Raw genomic sequence first — 19,873 nt, 5'->3', positions numbered from 1 at the left:
TTAATTTCAGATTACCTTAAAGCCATGTGCAAGGCTTTTTACTAAAACTTAGAATGGGCATTTCAAATGTACTTTAATTCACAAAATTAAAGATTCTTAGTATTGATAGTGACCTTGGGTATCATATAATTTTCCAACTGCAAGATAACTCTTACAATGAAGCTTTCACTGGCATCACATAATTTAAAATGTCAGAATCTTTTTATCATACTGAACTGAAATATCTTTCTTATTGTTTGCCTTAATTCACAGTCTTAGTCTTTGGAGCAAGGCATATCTGTTCTAATCCGTCTTCCACATGACAGTCCTTTTAAACAGCTGAGAACATGCATGGTGTCTCTAAGTCTCTTTTTCTCAAACTACACATCACCACTTTCCTCATTTTCCACGTGATAAAGATTTATCATCCCTGCTCACTTCTCACTTCTAGGTTGCTAATGCCTCTCTTCCAAAATGTGTCTGATCAGAACAAAGCAGAGTGATGCCAAAGCAGCCTTGATTCTGGATAGCATTTCCTACTAACATTTTTAGTAGCCATGTTTCATTACTATTGGATTATAACATTCTAATACTCCCTTTCTATTTTATTTTTTTTTTTCATCTGTTTTGTGGGGTTGTTTTTGTGCTTTATATGTATCTTAGGCTTTTCTCTGCTGACAAATGGCCCTAACTAGAGCCACTTCCTACGTGATTCAGTAATATTACTAATATCCAACTAGAATAAAAACTCAAACTTATTTGGTTGTAATTTATTTTATCCAAAAATTTATTATATTACTAAAAATAAAATAACTAATATAATAATTTAATTGAATTTGGACACTAAAATCTACATTAAATGAATAAAAATGACATAATTTGAAATTTCATTAAAAATAATAATTTTTGGGGCGCCTGGGTGGCGCAGTCGGTTAAGCGTCCGACTTCAGCCAGGTCACGATCTCGCGGTCCGTGAGTTCGAGCTCCGCATCAGGCTCTGGGCTGATGGCTCAGAGCCTGGAGCCTGTTTCCGATTCTGTGTCTCCCTCTCTCTCTGCTCCTCCCCCGTTCATGCTCTGTCTCTCTCTGTCCCAAAAATAAATAAACGTTGAAAAAAAAAATTTTAAAAATAATAATTTTTTCAATGATCACCTTAATTTGTTTTAGATTACAGGCAAAAACCTCAGTGATTAACTATTTATTATTACAACATTGATTCAAGTCTCCTATTCCCTATATCTGTCTCCCACCCCCACTCCCAGCAACAGGTGTCTCTGAACATGGTTGTAAGAAATAATTTGTGGAAACCTGCAATTCAAATTGCTCTCACTAGGTAGAAATATTTTTTTTTTATTTTTATTTTTATTTTTTTTTCAACGTTTATTTATTTTTGGGACAGAGAGAGACAGAGCATGAACGGGGGAGGGGCAGAGAGAGAGGGAGACACAGAATCGGAAGCAGGCTCCAGGCTCTCAGCCATCAGCCCAGAGCTGACGCGGGCTCGAACTCACGGACCGCGAGATCGTGTCCTGGCTGAAGTCGGACGCTTAACCGACTGCGCCACCCAGGCGCCCCTAGGTAGAAATATTTTTAAACATTTATAAATTATGTGAAATTTTATTTATTTGCAAGAAGTAGAAAATTATTTACTGATATTTAACATTATTTTTCAATGCTTTTTCTAACACTAACAAATGTTTTTAAAATATGGAAAATATCAGCATGACAAATAACTATCATAACTGGTTTATTTAAACATAAGTTAGATACCCTATTTGTTAAAGTAGGGCAAGGTGATCTTGAATCAAATTTAAATTACCACTTTTATTTTTATAATTTATAATTATAATCTGCATTACTATAGTGGTTTCTATTTGTATGCTAATTACACTGGGAATTTCCCTACTCTTTTTGTTCTTTGACAGTAATTTTATTCAGTCATGGCATGTCATTTAATTTTTCTTAAATTCCAAATGTAAGAGGCTGGACTCAAGGTGTATTTCGTGAATTTCTAGATCTCCAGAATTTTGTCTGCTCAATAATTCAACAGACATTAATGGTTTTCAGGAAAAAGATGTTCTTATGAGGCTAAATCTAAGGTTTCAGTTTTTCCTCCCCTTTTCTCTATTTTTCACTATTTATAGATAAAATACTTCCCCTTACAAAAAGAGTACAAAGCATTTAACCTATGGGTCATAGTATATCCCATTAAATCTCACGGTGATCCAATATGATACATATTCTTATTATTATAATTTTACAAGTGTGGAACCTGAGACTATGGGTTTGCTTTATATATACTACTATGAAGTAGCACAGTTGGGTTTCACATTCATGCTTTCTTTTTTTTAAGTAGTCTGTACACCCAGCTGGAGTGAACAACCCCAAGATCAAGGGTCACATGTTCTCTGCCACCGCACCCCTCACGTTCATGCTTTCTGATGACAAGTATCATATCATTTCACACTTCCAGACTGTCTCTAAGTTTAAATACCTCAAAAAGTCAAGCTATGAAACTAGTATAGAAACAATATCAAATGTAATTATAAATTTAAACGATTTGAATTTGTATTCATTTTGTCTGAAAATAAACTCTAGGTCTTCTACTTGGAGAAAATTATATTTTGTTTTGAAATACGCATTTATATTTATTATAGATCAATGTTCAATATTTTATTTATCATCAGTGTATTTAAATTAAAAAATCTGGGAATTAAACTATTTTAGCTAGCTATGGGTATTCATTAAAATAAGACTCCTTTCAAGGAGAAGCCTCTTCTCCAGTTATCACATTGAATTCTCACTTTACTTATTGCTAGATTTTTATTAATTTGCAAAAGGTGTAACATGCAAATATGATACTAAGGCCTTTTTTCAAATGCTTTATAAGGTACCAAATATGTCAATCACCCAAACAATTAGACACCTTGTTTTTTTGTTAAACAACCAGACATCTTTAATGAATTATTATTTGACCAGGAAGGTCAAATTGGGAGACACTTAGAGAAGAAGCAAAAGTAAGCAAAAAATTTTTCTCAAAACACTGAAAATATTAAGCCTGAAAATAAAATTTCTAAGGAATAAATGGAATTATATTTTATACTTGTGAATATGTCCAATATAGATTTATGAAATCAAGGTACCATAGATTTTGGAATCAATTATTTTCTTTTAATTATTTACTTTTATATAATATTATTAAGATTATTAAGATAATAATTATTGCTTAGAGAAGAATCTCTCTGTACTTGTCCTCTTTGCTGTTTCTTTGCCCATTTCCTCTCAAATGAACTCAAATCAGGTGTTCATTCCCACCATAACTACCATTTCACTTGCAAAAGTTCTTGGCAAAGTAACAATAAAATCAAAATAAATAAGGTCAATGCGAACTTTTCATAATAGCAGACCTTTGCTATGGTTTTTCACGTCCTCTTTCTTAAAAGGTGTCCTTATAAGGCATCTGAATCACCATTCTTCCATTTGCTTTTCAATTTCTGTAGCTGCTCCTTCTTCAGGCTCTTTTCCTATTTCTCCTCATCTCTGTAACCTATGTTTTAGTCTATATAATTCTGCCTTTCCTGACCTTCTTTTTGATTATTGGCATGAAACACCCATTCAGACTCCCAGTTTTATATCTCTACCCAATTCTGCTTTCTTAAATTCCAGACTTATATGTTCAGCCACCTATGTCAAATAAGATCCCACATTTTCTGAAAATAAATTCCTTACTTCCCACCCCATCTCCCGAAACCTGCCATTTTCTTAATCTCAATAAGAAACTCCATCTTTCTGGTTGCCTAGGCAAATCCTACCTTCCAGTTACACAGGGAAAAACACTAGTGATATGTATACTTTTTGTTTTCTTTCATGTCATATCTAGTCCATCAACAGATACTTAAAATGTAAATTAAGTCATGGTACTTCTCAGTTCTAAATCCTCCAACAGCTTATCTCCTCATAGAACATAAAAGCTAAATTCCTTACAATGCCTCAAGTTGAGTTATTTAATTTTTCTTTCCCACCTGATTTTACTTTTTCTACCTTCTCCAATCTTATTAAACAATAACAATAGCAACAAAATAAAATTGAAAAAAAAAAAAACAAAAAAACAAGTTATTCAGGAGCCGACCAATAGCTCTTGGCAGTAAGAAAAGACAGACATTCTGCTACTCCTTCAGATATGGTAGGTGACATGCCCAGCTCATGCTTGTAATTGGAGTATTACTGATTCTTACTATGTTCCTCAATACAAATTAATAGTATAGGAGACGAAGGCAGAGTTATCCCAAAAGGACCACTTTGGCATAAAGATTATTTTGTGTTAGAAGTAATCAAAACCCAAGGTGCCTGGGTGGCTTAGTAAGTGTCTGACTCTTGATTTCAGCTCAGGTCATGATCTCATGGTTTGTGAGATGGAGTTCCACATCAGGCTCTGCGCTGACAGCATGGGCTCAAGCTCTTTCCCTCTATCTCTCAAAATAAATAAATAGGGGCGCCTGGGTGGCTCAGTCGGTTAAGCGTCTGACTTCAGCCAGGTCACGATCTCGCGGTCCGTGAGTTCGCGGTCCGTGAGTTCGAGCCCCGCGTCAGGCTCTGGGCTGATGGCTCGGAGCCTGGAGCCTGTTTCCAATTCTGTGTCTCCCTCTCTCTCTGCCCCTCCCCCATTCATGCTCTGTCTCTCTCTGTCCCAAAAATAAATAAAAATGTTGAAAAAAAATTAAAAATAAATAAATAAATAAATAAACATAAAAAAAAGAACCAAAACCCAGAAGATATAGGAATACCTGTCTGCACTCCCTAAAGTGCCTAAATTTACATTGGAAAGGAGAGACTGTACCAAGTAGAGAGCTATTAACAGAGACTCCACTTTACCTAAGGAATTTATCTGCATAATAAGTTTTTTTGGTTTTCCAAATATCTCCTATCACTTTTTTGCTAATGAGTTTTCTTTACTTTGTGTCCTTAAACCCATACCCTTCTCCTTAGCTCATATAAGCTTCATCTTGCATCATTGTCTTTCGAATTCCGTGTCTGTGTGGATTCCTCATATATACGCCTATTAAATTTGATTTTCTCCTGTTAATCTGTCTCATGTCAATTTGGTTCTAAGTCCAGCTAGAGGGATCACAGGGCAGAGGAAGGTTTTCTTCCCTGTCAACAGCAAACAATAAAAGGTAATTCAGTACACACAATTTTATGAATGAAAAAAAATGACGTTCAGGTTATACACCTGTCCAGTCAGACTCAATACAAAGATAAATTTTAGAAGACAAGTTAAACATTTTTAAATGACTAAGATATATGTCAGATAGTAGATACTTTGTTGTGTTATATCTTTGAAGATATTTTGTTTTAATAGTAGTATAACATTAACACATACTTGTACTAATGCAAGTTGAAAGGGCTATTTCCTAAAAACACATATTGAAGAAACCCAATTTTCTATATTACATCAATTCAATTTTCACAAACAAATAAGTTCAAGGATCTAATTAAAACTAACACATATAACATGGCATATGATATTCTGAAATATGAATACTACAGTAATAATTATTCCAAATTTAATATTATAGTAATTATTGAAATAGTAAATAAAGCAAAATTTAGTATAGTTTTAATGTTTGTTTTCTTTCTTTTTTTAAAATAACTTATTATCGGGGCGCCTGGGTGGCGCAGTCGGTTAAGCGTCCGACTTCAGCTCAGGTCACGATCTCACGGTCCATGAGTTCGAGCCCCGCGTCGGGCTCTGGGCTGATGGCTCAGGGCCTGGAGCCTGCTTCCGATTCTGTGTCTCCTTCTCTCTCTGCCCCTCCCCCTTCATGCTCTGTCTCTCTCTGTCTCAAAAATAAATAAAAACGTTAAAAAAATTTAAAAAAAAATAACTTATTATCAAATTGGCTAACATACAGTTTGCTAAGTGTCCTGTTGGTTTTTGGGGTAGATTCCCATGGCTCATCGCTTACATACAACACCCAGTGGTCATCCCAACAAGTGCCCTCCTCAATGCCCATCACCCACTTTCCCCTGTCTCCGACCCCACCCCCATCAGCCTTCAGTTTGTTCTCTGTATTTAAGAGTCTCTTATAGTTTGCCTCCCTTCCTCTCTGTTTGTTACTATTTTTTTCTCCATTCCTTCCCTCATGGTCTTCTGTTAAGTTTTTCAAGATCCACATATGAGTGAAAACATGATATCTATCTTTCTCTGACTGACTTATTTTCTTTAATTTAACTTTATATAGGACACAGAAATAATTCTTTTTGTTACACTTTAAGTATTCTTAAAAATATTTCTCGGGGCACCTGGGTGGCGCAGTCGGTTAAGCGTCCGACTTCAGCCAGGTCACGATCTCGCGGTCCGTGAGTTCGAGCCCCGCGTCGGGCTCTGGGCTGACGGCTCAGAGCCTGGAGCCTGTTTCTGATTCTGTGTCTCCCTCTCTCTCTGCCCCTCCCCCGTTCATGCTCTGTCTCTCTCTGTCCCAAAAATAAATAAAAAAAACGTTAAAAAAAAAAAAATTTAAAAAAAAAAAAAAAAAAATATTTCTCGCACATCTTCATCTTTATTCTTTGAAAGCACTCAATAGAGAAATAGATACTTTTGAAAAAGTATGACTTACTATTTTTACTGCAATATTTGCAAACTAATTTAAATTCTATATGCATAATACACATTTCAAAAGTCTGTTGAAAGATTATACTTATCCTCATTTCTCATTCAGCTAAATATTAGGAAAATATTAAGTGTACTGCCTGTTTTCAAAACAAATTACAGAGAAAAATTGTCAAAACTGTATACTATAATTTCCCTTCCAACTCCAAAGGGTGTTAACAAATACTGTACAAGTATCCTCATATGACTTTAAAATTATTCTCCTTAAAGTAATTTTCTAAGTTCACTTAAATTTTAAAGTAGCAAAACACAAGGATTTGAATATTTAGTTATAACTTAAGACTTTGTAATTCTTATAAGAAATCTGTACCCATAAAATGCTTTTCTTCTTATTATGTTAATTGCCTTTTGCTCTTGTTTCTATACCCATTGTTTATGTGAACAGTTTAGTTCTTATTCCTACCTAATTGTTTGGTCCATAGATATATATACAATTGTTAAATAAATAAGAAAGATAGCTTTTATTTCACAATATATTTAATAGCAATGGGAATATAAGACAAATTATAAAATAATATAAAATGAATATTGCTTAAGGTATTGCACAACAGTTTTTATCCTGCTTGGCATACCTCTGTGAAGCCGTGCCATTCAAATGACTCTGAATGCACCAATTACACTCAGGTTTATCATCAAACTATGAGCACCTTACAAAAAAGTGAAAAATGATTTAAACAATTTATTTTGACTTTTTTACACCTAATAGCTAATTTGATATTTTGGCTGAACCATTCTGTTTTGATGTATTTGATACATTTATTGAGTTTATTAGTGTGCAAGACATATACCCCCAATAAATTGAAGTATAGAATTAAACTAAAGAAAAAGTTACTTTTATTCCAAGACTAAGGTTAGGGTGAAGAAGGCTCACACACTCACTGAAGAAATTTGTCGTAAGATTCAGTGTGTTTTCATAAAATCTGTCCATACTGTGCTTTTACCTTAGTAACAGATTCTGTTACTGTCCTGATCCGTAAACCCTTGATCCACCTACATTCAGGGGACAGTTCCTGTACTCACTGACATTTTCTCCCCTGCAGAGTCTGAATTGCATCACTACTTCTCTGCCTCAAGGTTTTCTCTAGCACCATGGAAACTTTTTCAACCAAAGCAAGGCAGCCCCAAATGGCCCCAGGTGCTCCAAAATCAACACTCAGCCAATGAGATCAATGCAGGACATATTCAGTGAAGTTTCCTATCTCTTTGGTGTGACATTTCTGAGGCATATTCTATGTTAAACCTCAGTGGGAAGTTCATGCGTGACACAGTTCCAGACACTTGTATCTGTTGACTTCCTCCTAATTGTGCCTTTTCTTGACTTTTCTTCCTTCCATGTCTTATTTCCTCACGCTCTCTTGTGTTTCCTGGGATCATCTTCCTGGTAAACTATCAACACCAAAGTCTTCTTATCAGAGTATGCTTGGGAAACCTAAACAGAGGTGACTTTCAAAAAGTAATCTGGAAATAATTTTTAGCATGTGCACCATACAAGTAACATGACTTCAGAGAACTTGTGCTTTGAAAGGTAAGCAATTGAAGACTGTAGATTCTACCCAATGTGGCAGAAGAGATCTGTGGCTAAAAATTGAGACTCTAGAGCCAGATTACATAGATTTGAAACACCCTCATTTACTCCTTGATCTCCCACTGCTTTGATTTACCTTAGGTATATTACTAATCTTGAATTAGAAAGTTGTGAAAATCAATCATAAGATACCTTCTAATACTTAATAAAGTGAATTATGAATTTTACCTATCGCTGTTATTACAGGTTTTACTAATTTGGCCAAAAAGTGGTCATTGAAACAGTTCTGATGCAATTGAATATAATTTCCACCGGAAGTATTTATTAGAAATGCAGTGACTAGGGGCGCCTGGGTGGCGCAGTCGGTTAAGCGTCCGACTTCAACCAGGTCACGATCTCGCGGTCCGTGAGTTCGAGCCCTGCGTCAGGCTCTGGGCTGATGGCTCAGAGCCTGGAGCCTGTTTACGATTCTGTGTCTCCCTCTCTCTCTCTGCCCCTCCCCCGTTCATGCTCTGTCTCTCTCTGTCCCAAAAATAAATAAACGTTGAAAAAAAAATTAAAAAAAAAAAAAAAAAGAAATGCAGTGACTATCCATTATTGTTTTATATATATCCATTTGGCTATATATGTTTTATATATATCCATTTGCTAACACTTAAGTTTATAATGAGAAAGTCCACAATACCTACTCAAATCAGGAATACTGAAACAATTAGAGCTACATTTAATTATTTATTACAAATAGTACTGTTATATAAATCTTTAAACTCAAAGATGATATCCACAAGACTAAGCATAACAACATAAGCAGAAACAAACAATTTTTCAATCAAAACTGTAGTTCCACATTGGCAAATAGGGTCATGATTTATTGTGTCAAACTATTGGTATTTTTTTGTGGAATATAGAATTTTGTGTGAAATTTTCGGTCACATTTTTACCTTTGAACAAGCTAAGTAAATATGTTTTGTATTGCTGAGATTTGTCTTACCTGGCACTTTCAATTTTCAAGATTCTAGAGTTCTATTTATTTAAATGTCCTTAAGCTCTTTTTTCTTTTTTTTTTTTTTTTTTTTTTCCCCACGTTTATTTATTTTTGGGACAGAGAGAGACAGAGCATGAACGGGAGAGGGGCAGAGAGAGAGGGAGACTCAGAATCGGAAACAGGCTCCAGGCTCTGAGCCATCAGCCCAGAGCCCGACACGGGGCTCGAACTCACGGACCGCGAGATCATGACCTGGCTGAAGTCGGACGCTTAACCGACTGCGCCACCCAGGCGCCCCTTAAGCTCTTTTTTCTATTCTGCCTCCTTTCCTGTTTATTTCTTACACACAGTCTGAGTAATCACTGCATGTCTCCAAGAATCAGAACCAGAAAGCAAAATTGAAGCGAGCAATGTTTGGGCCTAGTTTAAGTCCAAACGGTGTGAATAAGTCTACTATAACCAGAAATGGCATTGAGAATAGTTCAGATCTGTGCCATGGACTTTAGTGTGGTTAGATGTTGGTTTTACCCAGGTACCTCACTCAGTTAGGATATGCTGGCCCTTCCTCAATCTACACAGATGACTTTCACTAAAAACTTTCTCATTCCCAAGCACTTAAAGGTAATCATATCTAAGTGTTTAGAAGAAAAAGCAATTAGTATACAAAAACTCTGGATAAGTATTTCAAGGACTTTAAAAATTCTAGTAGGCTAGGGAATTGACTTTCCCAGAAGGTAAGAAACTGGTTCAGGCAACAACTTTTAATTATTTTCTTTATGTTTCCTTAAAATGGAACATGTCTTATAGATTTATAATAAAAGCTATCCAGTTGTTGGTGGGTAATGGATACATTAAATTCTTAGATAACTTGTGATTTTGCCTTAATCAAGTAATTATTAGATTCTGTGGAAATTCCTTACACCATTCCTGTTCAATATAAATATATAGGCCATAAATGCAAGCTACATATGTACTTTTAAAGAAAAAAGAAATAGGTAATGTTAATAATATATTTTATTAACATAATATATCCAAAGTACCATTTTAAAATTTGATAAAAATAAAAGTATTAATAAAATATTTTACCTTTTTCCATACTCAGTCTTGGCTATCTGTGTTGTCTTGTATGATTCCAACACATTTCAATTTAAATAAGCCACATTTCAAGTGCTGAATAGTCACATATGTCTAGTACCTACCTTTATTGAACAGCACGATTTTGATTCAACCCAATGTTTTCTTTACAGTATTCTCTCAACTATCTACTGCTTTATGAATTACTTCTAAGTTGATTTGCATGTATAATTATTGTATGTGCTTTTTATAGTTTCTTCTGGCTAACACTGTAAGGCTGTCCACTCTCAATTCATGGAATGGTCCTATCTATTTCTAGAGGCCCAGCTATCATCTCACATTCTATTTTTAATCTGTTAAAATTATAATAAAATTATAGTATAAAAATTATAATGATATTTGTTAGAATTGTTTTTAAGGATGCTTACATGGATATAAGTGAGACTATGAGAATTTCTAAGAGCAAAGGACATGTCTTTTATCACTCAAGGCTGGCATATACTGGCTTCTTTTAAATTCTACTTCCCAGCTCTCGATTTCATTCTGGATAGTTTATACTTTCTAATAAAATGACACAATACACCAATGCACATGACGTGTGTGTGAGAGAGGGAGAGAGAGAGTGCACTTGTACAAAATTGATGAGTTGATGATCAGTACAGTTTTACCCATAGCTTTGGGAGCATAGCATTTTTTATCTTCTACTCAAACAGGTCATCATGAGGATGATAATGTGACAATCTGTTACCATTAACTCTGTTGAAGTGTTCTGAAGACACTAGAAAGGATTAAATGACCTGGAAAACTCAGTCTGTGGAAAAGTCTATTGTACTCATCTCAGTTATTTCCACTGCCACGCATCACTGAAATCTTAAAACAATATGATTTGCTATAGTGACATATAACACAAAAGCCATTTTTCACCTTCTACTTTATTCCAAACAAATCTCATAGATCCTTTAATACTTTCTCTTCCAACATGCTAGCTTAATATTAAATATTTAAATATTATTTAAAAATTCAGGATATAATAATGAAATGTTTAATTATTTTAATAACTTACTTATGTGAGAAGTACATAGAAGTATGAAGTATTTAACATAATATATTGTCTGTAGATTAAGTATATGAGGTGGTGGTCAAGCTAAGTTCCCGAATTTCCATCATTCCAGAGACAAAAAAGAAATAATGAGTATTTACAACTACTATAAGCAATCTTAAATCTTAAGCTTTTTCTTTATGTGAAAACCTATTTATCCCATTCTATGTGTAAGCTATAGCACCCCACACCCACACCCACACAAGTCACCTAAATCATATGTGATTAAGAACTTTTTACTGAGGATATTATGTTTCTTTTTTTTCCCATCTTCAACACGTCAAAGGAAAATTAGTTAAGAAAGAAAAAATGGGTTGAAGAGTAAATATACCTACTTGTCTAACAGTGTAAAAGCAAAAGCATAATTTTTAAAAAATGACATTTCCTATCATGGTAGTAGAATAGAATTGGCCAAAATTACAATCTGGTGCCACTGTGTTCAATTATAGACAATTTATCATGGCTCATATACATGAACTAATCACTAAAAAGCATACGGAGGTATCAATTTCTAAATTACAGCCTAAGGAAAAAAAATATATATACATATATATATATATATACACATATATATATGTATATATATATATATGTGTGTATATATATATTTTAAACTTGATTTTCAATGGAATAAAAATGCTGCTGTGCTAAGTGAAGTATACCATTCATGCAATAACGTTCCACTTTTTGAAACCCAGCTATTGCCTCTTAAAGTTTACTAAGGCAGAATACTGTCACTTAAAAACCATTTATGGTGTAATTTTCACTGCTAATAGTCTAATTAGCTAACTCACCATACATTAGGTGTAGGGATTTTCCACTTCCTTATTTTGACATATTAGCCCTAAGGATCACTATTTGAAGACTACTTAACATCTGTAGAGGCATGACTGTCAACTTGCCTTATTTACATTTGAAGTCTCTGTGGATCACGGTCTCCATAGAAAAGAGCAAAACTTAAACCTGGAGGAATAATTTGTAAATGAAATTAATTTCTTTATGTAATATAAAAATCTGTCTTTGTAATGATGGATAAGAGCTATATCAATCATTACTTATGCAGTTTTTGTTCAAATATTAAAAATACACTGTGTATAAAACTTAGTATAAGATTAAAGCATCTAGCTTTAAAAAGTACTGTATGGGAAATAAAAGCAGATGAACAAATATGTATATCATTCAGTATATGGCATAAGTCTCCCATTTTATACAAAAGAAACTGACACATTTTATGGAAATGGTTGCATTTGACCTTAATCTCAAACATGAAAAGAGGGGAAACTGAGGATAATGGGCATACACAATAAGATTAATAATAACAAAAGTGAAATTAAGGAAGAACAGTAAATGCAAACTTATAGATAATTAGTAGCAGGAATGAGAGAAACATAATTTTTTGTGTGTGAATAATAGTTGAATCACTTAGGCATAGTTACATAATAAACCATCCCCAAATCCAATGTTTTAAAACAACAATAATTTATTACCACTTACTTAGGTTGGGTGGCTGAGGGTGAGCTGATTAAGGCTAGGCTTAGCTGGGATCGTTCACCTGAGGTGACTGTACTATACATATTTATTTTTCTGTTTATTTTCATGGTGATGGGAAAAGAGCAAAAGAGTTCATGGAAATATACAATGTATCTTACGGCCTTACAGTGTACTATGACTTTGCTTCATTCTATTGATGAACGCAAGCCACATGGTTAAACCCAAAGTCAAAGGGCAGGTAAATACATTTTTTTTTTTTGCTATATTAAGAAAAACTGAGGCAGCCTGGGTGGCTCAGTAGGTTAAGCGTCTAACTTCTGCTCAGGTCATGGATCTCCCAGTTGATGAGTTTGAGCCTCGCATTGGTCTCTGTGCTGACAGCTCAGATCCTGGAGCCTACTGCAGATTCTGTCTCCCTTTCTCTCTGCCCCTCCCCCACTTGCATTCTATCTCTCTATCTCAAAAATAATAAATAAACAAAAAAATTTTTTAAATAACTGTAAAGTTAAATGCCAAATAATAAAGATACAGAGAGAGCTAAAGACAAAATAGCGATCTACCATGCTGGTGAAATGTAAACATGCAAATTTTTTCTACAGCAGATCTAGAAAAAGTATTAATTGCCAACATCAAATCTCTTTTTACTTTACAAGCAAAAAAGAGCTATTAAAATTTGGGGGACCCAGATGTTTCACCATACTCTCATTTTTTCTTTCTTTTTTTAATTGTAGCTACATTTGTCCTTTTGTTCATTCACAGATTGTTTTTCTTATTTAAAAATATATTTCTTTATGTTAAGGTCATGAAATTAATACCAGTATTTCTTCCCAATGTTTAAAACTCTACTTTTTCAATTTAGGTTTTAATTCTAACTTGAGTTATTTATTTATTTTGCATGGCATACTGAGAGGCCTGATTTCATTTTATTTTTTCTTATGGATAACCTATTTTACTAGAACAATGATATTGTTTATTCTTTCTCCACTGATCTGCAGCATCACATCGCTTGTACACCAAACTTTTACGAAGACACAGAAAATTATCTGTGCTTTTTTTTATCAAAGGCCTACCTTGGGAGCTGACTGTATCCCACTAACACACTATCTCAATTATTTGTAAAGTTGAACCAAAATGAAACTAGTTGAGTAAGGAGTAAGACTTTTTATGAAATGATGTCTCCCATCTATGAACATGATATATCTCTGTTTTTATGCATTTCTTTAGGCTTGTATGTGTGTGTCTATTTTTTGTTTGCTTATCTTTAGGCATCCTCTTTAACTGTCAAGATTAGCCAAAAAATTTAAAAAAAAGAAAGTCATTGTATTTTAAGTACCGTATTTTAAGGACTGTAAACATTAGGTGCTTATAAACTGTTAGAAGTTCTGAAGGAACAAATGTCAGGAAAAAACACTGCAAAATCTTCAATTAACAACCAGATTTCAGAGTCAGAAACTGCAAAAACTGTAGATAACTGCCAGCAATGATTGTAGCTTTCAGCACTGAGACATATGATACTAAAAAAGCATCTGGAGCCACTGTAGCTGGAAGGACAATGATAAGATTTCTGGTTCTCTTATACCTCTGATATCTCATGTTTCCCACTGAATGGCATTAAATCCTTAATCTTGGTGGCAGGTCTTCCTAGAAACACAGTTATTAGACCCCCAGGCCCCCTAATGTATTGGAGAGGACAAGAATGAGGAAATAGTGTTATGTGTCAACACAAAATCCAGCAGAGAATTATATAATCATTGTTTCAATTATAAATGGAAGCTTTTTTCTTTTGTATGCCAATTTCTAATATTTATAACAGATGGATCACTTTTCTATGTTAATCGTATAACACAACAGCCCCAGAATGTAAATATTTTTAATACCAAAAAAGGAGCTGTATCTACTTTTTTTTCTTCCTGCCCCTACCCTCTTCCTCACTACCTCCATCTCTCTTTCTTTACTTTCTTTTTTCCCCTTTATTTCCTTCCTCTCTCTCTTCCTCCCTACCACCCCTTCCTCCTTCCCTTCCTTCCTTCCTTCTTTCTTTTCTCTTTCCTTCCCTTATTTCCTCCTTAACTCTTTCCTACACTCTCTATCTCCCTCCTTCTCTTCCTTCTTTCCTTTTTCCTTTCTTTCTTCTTTTTTTAACTTATCAGACTCCATAAAGGTTTGTCCTACTCAGTGACAAAATAGTATCATACTCATTCTATTACAATAGTAATCATATTAAACACTTTTCATATGCCAAACTCCAAATATATGTGTAAGAGTGTGTGTGTGTGCCTGGATAAGAGAGAAACGATTAGATAGATAGATAGATAGATGATAGAAAGATAATAGATGATAGAAATATAGATAGATGATAGATAGATACATAGATTTGACTTACTTAATTTCACCTACTTGCACCCTTGTAAAATGAGACATTATCCACTTCTTAAAGCTGAAGGCAACTTGAGGTCCATGGCTATTAAGCCAAGTATCTACAGTTAGCAAATTTACAGCAGAGATTCAATCCTGGGTCAGCCTTATTCGAAAGCCTGTAATTGTTCCATTTGTCAAAACCACCTCAATACACTCAGCACATGTGACAGATTTTAGGGAAAAGTCTGTGTCTTATTAATCAATGTCTGTCTGGGATTCACCCTGTATACTAGGCTTCATACAGAAAGACTAAGTGGATTTTAGAATTTCAGACATTTACTGGTAGTGATATATCTTCTCATATATTTTGTAGGATAGATTTGAAGTGTTCAGGTAACTGAGTATTCAGGCTAAGTGTTTCAATTGCAGGTATGTAAGCAAGATTGGACAGAACATTTCTTTTTTTTTTTTTTTTTAATTTTTTTTTTTTTAACGTTTATTTATTTTTTTGGGACAGAGAGAGACAGAGCATGAACGGGGGAGGGGCAGAGAGAGAGGGAGACACAGAATCGGAAACAGGCTCCAGGCTCTGAGCCATCAGCCCAGAGCCCGACGCGGGGCTCGAACTCACGGACCGCGAGATCGTGACCTGGCTGAAGTCGGACGCTTAACCGACTGCGCCACCCAGGCGCCCCGGACAGAACATTTCTTATATTTGAAACATGCTCCAGAAAAATAATTCTGGTTTTTTTTGTTTGTTTATTTGCTTGCTTTTCATGCCCAGTCTTCCTTAGCATTTAAAAATATAAGAAAGCATGACATAGCCTACACATCAGTATTTTCTCTGTTTCTGTTAATTTTTTTCCACTACAAAAAATATTTAATAAAAGTTATTATTTACTGGTCAAGTGTTATGTATGAGATATTTTGCACACATTCACACTACCCAAAGTGTTTGAATGTTTACAATTTATGAATGCCTTGCATCACGGTAGCGAAGGTTTATGCACTACAAAACCTAGGCACTGTCACATTTTCACATCAAAATTTATTACTATTTTTTCCTTCTTCTTGCTTTGGGAAAACCCAGTTTCCTTCCCTTTCCTTAGAAACTCCAACTTGAGAAATATTAATTCACCATATCTTCTATGACTAAACTGATTCTGAAAATAATCCCTTGGTAGTAACTCAAATCACCCCTCCCACCTCTGCAACTAGCAGATAGAAATAAATGTTATCTAAGAAATTCATACAACTTCAAATTATATTATATTTCATGCCCAGTGATAAATCACTTATTTAAGTCATTCTGTTTTGGTTCACATGTTAAGGTATTTTTGTATACTTTATATGGCAAATGTTCTTATGAAAGATTTCAAAACAATATCTTCCAAAAGATAATAACTGAAAATATAGAATTTAATAGTATATAAAATAAAATAGTATATAAAATAGTATTATTAACAAATGGCAAAATACAGATATCTGGAACAAACACTTCAAAATAAAGATTTTATTATTGAATAAAAATTTTGGACAGAATCATCCCATCCTCCTTACTGACCATTAGAAATTGTACATTTGTACATTCCCATAGATTTCACACACTACACCAGAAGGACAATGGTGGACATTCCATTTAAAAAAATATTTCAAATATTCAGCCAAAATAAACTCCATGGAACTTCCACATTATTTTATGTCATCAGTTTTGGTTACAACACAGTAAACATAACAAGTAGCAGTGCTATTAACATACACAATATATATGTAGCAACTAATGTAAGTTAAAAGGTTCTTTTTTTCCTTTCAAATTTTGATGTAATTGTCGAGACAATTAGGATAAAAATTAAATTCCCATTTTTGAAATTGGGAGAACATCCAAGTATTTTTATCAGCTGTAATACTCTATGACTGCACACACTGATAGTAAGGAATAGATATTTTTCAATAGATGGAAATTCTACTATTTCTGAAAATCTATAAGCCTAGATCCACTCAGGCTCTTCTCTAATGGACTGAAGCTCTCTTGGAACTGTGCCAATGCTTACTGGATAAGAGTTGTGTAAGTTATTGAGTGAAACATTTCATTCTTAGAGGATGAACTCAGGACCCCTTCAATATATGTTGCCTCTTATTATGGCAGGAATTTAGTTGATTGTGTCAAGATAAAACTGTCAATGTCTCTCTTGAATGTTTTTAGTAGTCATAGTGACAGATTGGGTGCAAGTACATGAATGAAATAAGATTTATTTAAAGTGACACCATGAATCTACTCTCATCAAATTCATCAATTCTAATTCACTTACATCTTTTTGGAGTGCTCAGTCCATCTCACTTGTTTCAATTGCTTCTTATTCTACCAATATTCTTTTCAATTAGGTGGGCAGAGCAATAACAAGAGTGACTTAACAAGAGTGAACTGTGCTATGCCAAAGCTGCTTCCATAGGTTTCTTGTACATTTAAGAAGCTCTATATTCTCAATTTGAAACCTGGATTTATTAATAGCTTCACAAAAAGTCTTGATTTATTAATAGCTTGACAAAAAGTCTCCTCTCAAAAATTAATTAGAGTTCTGTTGAATTACCTGAATTTAATACAATTCAGCTTGTAATTGATAGAGTGCACCAGCTCACAGGTGGCAAAGACATTAACTCCATTCTATTTCCATCTGCTGATATGTCTACCATAAACTTAAATTGCATATCAATCATCCATCTGGAAGTGAGCATTAGATCCAAAATCTTCTTACCTACAGCTGCTATGCTGTGTTCAGTTGTCTTTCTTTGAAAATGTCACAAGCACCATAAATAAATGGTTTCTAACATTAAAAAAATCTAATTAAGGTGTCTACATATAATTTATCTCTGGTATTCACAGATATCACAGAAGTACTAAGTTAATACAGGCTTTGATTTGATAAGATGTTCTAGTAGTTAAGAGTTAAGGACTAAATGTATTATACACCTTCCAAGATTTATATACATAATTCGTAAATAGATCACAAATTAAATTTTATTTTGTATATATAACCTATTCGGAGATCATTCTCATTGTAACAAATAGAACTATGATGGAAAAATTTGGCTGAAAATTGTGTCTAATATTAGAATGTAGCAATGGATTAATTTATGGGAATCTATTCTTTTCCATGGTTTGGAAAAGACTCTCAGAGACTTTCACTGTCAGAGGCTTTCTATCCACTTCTTTATCTTTTCTCTTCCCTTGTTTTCCATTCTTTGGGGAAATGTCAAAGTTATGGTTGCTTTTCTCCACAAAATTAATTTAAGGATACCTTGTACTGTATGGGCCTTTAATTAGGGCCTTCAATAAAAATGACAAGCTGATATGATTTAATGGAATGAATGAAAGACCCTTGATATATAAAATTTTCTTCAGTTACCTTCCAGAATTTTGGCCTGACTTGTGAAAGTAAAATTATACTGTCAAACGCTTGACACGTACACTCTCCTCCAGAACTACCTCAGATTCAGATTTAGTTACTTTCTTTCTTTAACTCTAATTTTCAAGCCTGAAGAAACTGAAAACATGCAGTAGGCTGAGTAAAATATTTTCCAATATTTTTAATCAGTTAACTTGAATTAACCTGACAAATTAAAGGATATATATATATATATACATACCCTAAAATTGGGTATGATATTCTCAATATTTGATAAATAATTAGAAAACAAAAATAAATAATTCTATATAAAAATTATTTTACCTCTTAGGCTGGTTATCTAAAGATACATCATAAATATTATAGTTAAGTAGTACATGGTAGATGTAATTTGAGATGACCTGTTGATGTCCACTTACTCATTAATATAAACATGGATTAATCATGTATTCTAAAATATTTTAATGTATTAATTTTAAAGGACTGTTAGATGCAAATAGATGCAATTAATATTTAATGGTTTGGGTTATTGTATAGCATATAAGCATGTGGAGCACCACAAAAATCATACAAATCACTTTCATTCAGAAGTTCCCTATTAAGGTAGGGATGACTCAAACTCATTCTGCCCATGACTTCCTTCTTAAATAAACTTAAGCATGGTCTTCAAATTCAAGCCATCAAAAGGAACAACATCCATCCACTACCACATTATATGTTATTTGAGGAAGAAGTAGGATGCTATATCAGAGTACTATTTCTCTTATTGTTTCCAGCAATTTAACACAATATTCATGTGTTTAATATAAACTTAATAAGCAAACCATAAACTTAATAAGGAAAATATTTTACATTAATATTATTTCTAGAATATTTGTAGAATGTTTAGCTGACACGATCAAGGCTTTTTATTTTCCAATCTGAAGATAAAACACTTATTTTGAGTATATAATAAGTTTACCATACTGAGCAATGTTAAGAAGTTCCATAAATGATGTATGCGGGTTTTCTGTATTTTTCCCTTCAACATTCCTTTCAGTTATAAAGGCAGATTAATATAAGAAAAACTGTACCTGCTTTCTGAAAACAGTGTCCAAGTTAGAAACTTCAAAAACAAACTTGCTTATCTTTTTGCAGTTGTCATGCAAAAATGATGCTTAGTAGGTCTTGAATGACATAAATAGCAATCCTTGAAGGCCACCTGTTAAGGAACAGGCTCTATTTAGTTATATAAGAAATGATTGTATACTATTATACTGTTTAACCATACCAACACATATTTATAACA

At 33.8% G+C, this 19,873-nt stretch overlaps 1 protein-coding gene across 3 annotated transcripts in view; it reads right to left on the bottom strand.

Annotated features, from left to right (window-relative positions):
• Positions 1 to 19,873, bottom strand: part of CNTN5 (contactin 5) — a 1,391,028-nt gene that overhangs the window by 1,046,506 nt on the left and 324,649 nt on the right. For all 3 annotated transcript variants that reach the window (XM_086678621.1, XM_086678620.1, XM_086678619.1), the window contains one exon: positions 19,659 to 19,786. The gene's annotated coding sequence lies outside the window, so the exon portion shown is untranslated. The remainder of the gene's footprint in view (positions 1 to 19,658; positions 19,787 to 19,873) is intronic.

The sequence above is a fragment of the Puma concolor genome, chromosome D1 (genome assembly GCF_028749965.1).
Source record: "Puma concolor isolate L17-30 chromosome D1, mPumCon1.1.hap2, whole genome shotgun sequence".
Classification (NCBI taxonomy): Eukaryota; Metazoa; Chordata; class Mammalia; order Carnivora; family Felidae; genus Puma; species Puma concolor.
Note: the sequence above shows the minus strand (reverse complement) of the source record. Positions and strands in the feature narration are given on the sequence as shown.